The sequence below is a fragment of the Triturus cristatus genome, chromosome 6, assembly GCF_964204655.1.
Source record: "Triturus cristatus chromosome 6, aTriCri1.1, whole genome shotgun sequence".
NCBI lineage: Eukaryota > Metazoa > Chordata > Amphibia > Caudata > Salamandridae > Triturus > Triturus cristatus.
In genome coordinates this window covers 724,629,920-724,635,919 of record NC_140589.1, presented here as the reverse complement: position 1 = coordinate 724,635,919, position 6,000 = coordinate 724,629,920, and positions in this window count along the sequence as shown.

Below are 6,000 nucleotides of genomic sequence, written 5' to 3'. Positions count from 1 at the left end.
CAGACAGTTTTTTCTCCAGGCTCTGCTAGGTGGGTAGTAGATTGAAAGCTTCACTTTCAATATGCCGGTTGCAGGTGAGTGCGTGGCATTACAGGCAGGAGAGGAAGTAAATATGTTGTGTCTTACCAGACATAGCCGAGTTGAGTTTTGTAAGTTTCTTTATTGACTTCTTGCTGCACGATATTAATTATGTACAAATGTCCACCAGCCCCACCAGGAGCAGACTGCCTGCTGCTCAGCCCATCTTCCAACTGTCACTACTCATCCACACAGGCACCCAAGCATTCCAAGCATCACAGTCACACCAACATTCCACTCTCAACATTCACACTGGCTGAGCAGCTAGGAGATAGGTAACCTGGTATAGATATGAAAATATAAGCAGGATATAACATATCCCCTTCCTTTTAAATGAAAAATGAAAAGAACTATAGAACATGGGAGGAACTATACATAATCATACACAAAAGCAGAGAAAAAGTTCAAGACTCAGGGAAGCAAGCTAAAATACAACTTTGCGAGAGTCTGAACACTATGTAACTATGTAACCTGAAAGGAAAAGGAAATATATTGTCAAGCAACAAAAAAAACATTGTCAAGTAATATAAAAACCCATCTTCCCCAATAAAACAATTTTTGGAAAGCATGTAAAGTGTAGCAAAAGGTGGACCACACCCCGAGTCAATGATCCCCAAAGCAAGAAAAGGAAAAGTGTAAGCAAAATTCCTTAAACAAGGAACAAAAAATACACTCTGAAAATGATATACGCATAAGAACACACCTTGTGTAAGGATTCAATGTAAAATGTGTAAATGGGGCTAACACCCATAAACACACACCCTATGTAGGGATGTACTGTAAAACATGTAAATGGGGCTAACACCCATAACCCAACCCTGTCGAATGGATATAAACAATGTAAATGGGACACAAGCCATGTGTGAGGGTGCAAAACCAAAGTACAAGTGTAGCACCGGGTGACTTACACACAATGTGTATGGAACGTGAAGCGCAAGACGACTTAAACACCAACAACAGCACATGAGGCACAAGGCGGCTTACACACTAGACAAACAAGAAGTGTAGCGCATGACGACTTACACACCGACAAGACGAGACATGTAGAGCATGGTGGCTTACACAACAAACCGAAAAGACGTGTAGCGCATGGTGTTTTACACACAAAACAGACCAAACGTGCAGCGCATGACGACTTACAGACTGTCAACTCCACACAATATGTGCGTAGTGTCACTACGACACATAGACCCACCAAAAAAACAGAACCACCCTCATGTAAGGGAGTGTAACGGGACTACCACCCACTTAACGACAAGAATGTCCGTTGCGTAAGGAAACCTAAACTGTGGCAACACCAAAACAATATAAAATAGATAAACATCACTCCAACATAAACTCTAAAGAAAGGAAACTCTTCTTCTTTTCCACTAGTAATATATATTTTTTTTAAACCTGTACCACATCGCCATTGAGCGACCTCCCACCCGAGTAGTACTACTCTGGATACACACTATTATCGTGCACTCCACAGTTATGAGACCCTCTCACATGTAAAATAGCTTGTAACTTGTTGATTTAAAATGTCATGTCCAAGTTCCACATGATACCGATCATTGGTGCTTACGAACACAGACTAGTTAAATGACCAAAGGCTCACTATAGTAGTAATATATTCCACGCTTCTTGGATCAGTGCCACAACGTTGCCTGCTGACTTGAAAACTGTGCTGAAAAGGCGCATCTAGATTGCGTATTTCCATGCAGACTAACCATGGTGACACCCACAGATAATGCTGATGCACAACACTGTTTACCAGATGTGAGCCCCAAAAATAAAACGTTTCTGGCAGAACTCAGGAGGGACCTACAGACATCGTACAAAGACTTTTGCATCCCAGCGTGTTCCAATGTTATTTAAAACCTTATAAAGGAAAAATAAAATGTCAAAGATACTGGGGCTTTGCCACATTAATCCATACGTCGAGCGGAGCATCTGAAAAAAGGCCCACAAGACGTGACAAGACCTCATCATGCGCCATGCTCCCAATACTCGCATCTGGCTCCGAATGCTCACGTCTGGCTACCAATGCTCCACGCCACACGCGGTTGGCCGCATACGAACAGGAACCACCAAAAATATGCAGGGATTGTAATGTAGTGCCCTGCTGCCACTCGCGCCAATAACCGCACGTACACGTGTGTGTGGTGTTAGGTACTTTATTCCTTCACAGGAGCGCCGGCTCGGAGCTCCGTACAGTTTGAATCCAGCGCTCGTACTAACTGCCCAAAATGGCCGCCACCGGACATCCTGTGACGTCACGGGACGGCGCGCACAACACTAGACCGCTACACCACATCTCCCCCTTTACCAACACAACATCCCAACGAAAATCCCCTGTAACTTGTACAGTCTTACTTGTTGTCCATGCAATATTCTCCAAACTTCCGGGGCAGTATGATTCTTCTTCCCCGTCGCGTCTGCCTGTCAGGTTCACCTGTTTTTGGGGTGGTGGTCCCGCTCCGTAGGTCAGGTGTCCCTTCTTCACCTTCCCGGCTTGCCTGTCCTTTTGCACTGCCCGCTCTGTCCTCTCGGGCTTCTCCTTCCTGCTCCTTCTTCCCTCCAGCACTGTGTCCCCTCTCTGCCTGGGGTCTTCGTCCCATGTCTCTTGGAGGGCTCTCCCCTTCTTCTGCGGGACTCCTCGCCTTGCAAGGTGTCTCTGCAGGTGTCGCCTCCGCCACTGTTTTCTCTCCTGCGGGTAAGCACCTCGCCATGCGGTCCTGTGACCATATCTTCCCGTCGCTGAGAAGCGCCGATCGTGAGTATGGTTCCAGCACCTGGAACAGCGGCGTGAACTTGCTGTCTCCCTTCTTTTGCATGGTGGGTAGCTTGACTCTCACCCACTCCCCTTTTTCCAGGGCCACCTCCTTCGTGTTGTGTGCCCTGTCGTAGTGTTCGGTGTACACTGCTTGTGCCTTCTCCCAATTTTTCCGCACCACCGCTGGGGACCAATGGCTCTGCACGGTGAGTCGCTTCCAGGCCACATTGTCTTTCGTGAAGGGTTCTCGCCCCCTAAGCACCCGGAAGGGACTGTACCCCGTCGACGTGGGGGTGATACGATATGCCCACATCAGCCTTTTCAACTCTTTTTCCCAGTCCTTCCCTTGGCTTATGGCGGCTTGGACAGACCCCATGATCACCCGGTTGAACCTCTCCGCCGCGCCGTTCCCGGCTGGGTGGTAGATGGGAGTGTGCCGGATGGAAATTCCGTTTCTGTCCATGAATGTACCCCATTTGCTGGAGGTGAATTGCGGGCCGTTGTCGCTCAGAATCCCTTTGGGTATCCCTTCCCTTATGAAGATATCCGTCAGGAATTCCAGAATCGTCTCCGTCTCCGCGTTGTCTGCCACGTGGACTTCCGGCCAATTGGAATACCGGTCTACCACTACGGTAATGTACTTCTGGATCTCGTTCGCATCCGTGATGGGTCCCAGGACATCGATGGAGATCTCCTCCCACGGGTTATCCGGGCATTCAAATTTGCCCAGTGGTGGTCTTAGCATCTTTTGTGTTTTGTCTGCGTTGCTGCAGTGTTCGCACCCTCGTACATGCCGTTCTACTGCTAGATCGATCCCCGGCCACCAGTAGTCCTCCTTGGCTCTTCCTTTGGTCTTTACGATGCCCAAATGTCCTTCATGGGTGAGGGATAGTATGCGTTGTCTCAACGAGTTGGGAGGAACCACTTTGTTGCCGCGCAGCAAGAACCATGGGTTGTCTCCTAGGGACAGTTCTTCCTTCACTTCCCAAAACTGTTTTAGCTCCTCGCTCAACAATCTCTTCACTGGCCATCCTTTAGTCACGTATGCTTTGATTGCAGTCAACTGTTCGTCCTTGCCGTACTCCTCTTCCCATTCTTGGGCACTTATTGCTCTTTCATGGTCGCCTGTGAAAGCCACCGCATAGTCTTCCCAGCCACCTTCCTCTTGAGTTTCCGCGATCTCCTTGGCCGCAGCCCTGCTCAGGAAGTCCGCCACACTGTTGCAGTGGCCTGGTAGGTATTCCACGTCGTAGACATAGTCTAACAGCCTGAGCGTCATTTTCGCGATCCGCGGTGTAGCGTGCTCGTGCCCCCCTGACGTGATGACCTTCACTAGCGGCTTGTGATCCGTTCGCAGCAAGAACCGTCCTCCCCATAGGAATTGCCGGAACCTCTCCATCGCCCACACAGCCGCTAGCATCTCCTTTTCGATGACGCTGAACTTGCTTTCGTTCGGCGCTAGCGCCCGCGATGCAAAACTGATCGTAGTTACGCCCCCCTCTGCTGTCTTTTGCATGAGGACTGCCCCCAGCCCTCGATCACTGGCATCTGTCGTCAGCATGGTGGGGGCTTCCGGATCATATCCGTGGATCGGCACTGCCTCGCTGATGTTTTTTTTCATCTCCTCGAACTCCTGCTGATGCTCTCCTGTCCATACGAAGGTGGACTTGTTCTTGAGGAGTGACCTCATGAGATGCGTTTTGGAGGCGAAGTGGGCTACGAATTTGCTATAAAACTCCGCCATGCCCAGGAAGGTCCGTACGTCCTCTTTGCTTGATGGTGTAGGCGCATCCCTGATAGCGGCGACATTTGATGACTTGGGTTCTACGCCGTGCTTGCTTATTTCATGGCCCAGGTAGGTGACGGTGTTCACGCTGAACTTGCATTTGTCCCATTGGGCGGTAAGCCCATTCTGCTGCAACACCGCTAGGACTTCTGCCAGTCTCTCGTCGTGTTCTTCTCGGGTGGCTCCCATCACCAAGATATCATCTTGAAAGTATTGGATGCCTGTCTTCCTGTGGAATAGCTTGTGCATCAGCTTCTGGAAGACCGCTGCCGCAGACGCAAGTCCGAACGGCATCCTCAGGAACTTATAGCACCCGAACGGTGTTATGAAGGATGTTAGATGGTTGCATGACTTATGCAGGGCGATCTGGTGGTAGGCGGATGTAAGGTCCACCGTGGAGAACCACTGTGCTCCGTGGGTCTTTTCCAGCATCTCGTTGATCCTAGGCAAGGGGAACTTGTCGACGACGATGTTCTTATTCAGCTCTCTAAGGTCGACACACAGTCTCACCTTCCCGTTGGGCTTCTGCGCTACGACTAAGGGTGCCAGCCATTCCGCATTGTCTATCGCCTCGATTACGCCATTATCCTCTAACCTCTGTAGTTCTTCCTGCACTGCACTTCGCACGCGGAAAGGTATGTTGCGCACCTTGTGGGACACTGGTACTGCTCCTTCTTTCAGTTGGATTTTGTGCGTAAACTTCGCCATGCGGCCGATGGTGTCTTTGAATACTTCAGGGAACTCCTCTTTCCAACGCCTTCCTTCCGTGTCTGGGCCGTCATCCGTCATGAGGACTTGCATGTGCCCACCTGGGTTCAACTTTATGCCCAACGCTCCTTGATCTCTCCAGCCCAACACCGATGGTCCTTTCTCCGCCACATACAGTTTTCCTTCACATGTGCGTCCTCGGAATTCGAAGGTGAGCGGACAGTACCCTACCATGGGTATCGGTTCTCCCGTGAAGGTCACGGGATGGATGTCCGTGGGCCTCAAGTAATAGGTCGTTTTCGGTGCGAAGTCTTCCTCCCATATCTTTCTTTGCACTATGGTGTAGGGCGACCCTGAGTCGGCCACCATGGTGGTTAGTATTCCTCCAATTCTCATGTCGCACCGGGGTTTTCTGTCCGTTACAGCCTCTATGCCCAGCACCTGCTCTTCTATGATCAGGATTTCATCCTCTTCCGCTACTCCTTCGTCGTCTTCTTCTTCCCGCGTCCCCTGGGCTACGAACTTCACTTCTTTCCTCCTGCACACCTTTTCGTAGTGCCCAATGAGTCCGCAATACAGGCATTTGGCGCCAAACGCTGGGCATCTTTTGTCGCTGGCTGCGTGGTTGTCGCTGCCGCATCTGTAGCAGGCCGTCTTGTTACTCTGCCTT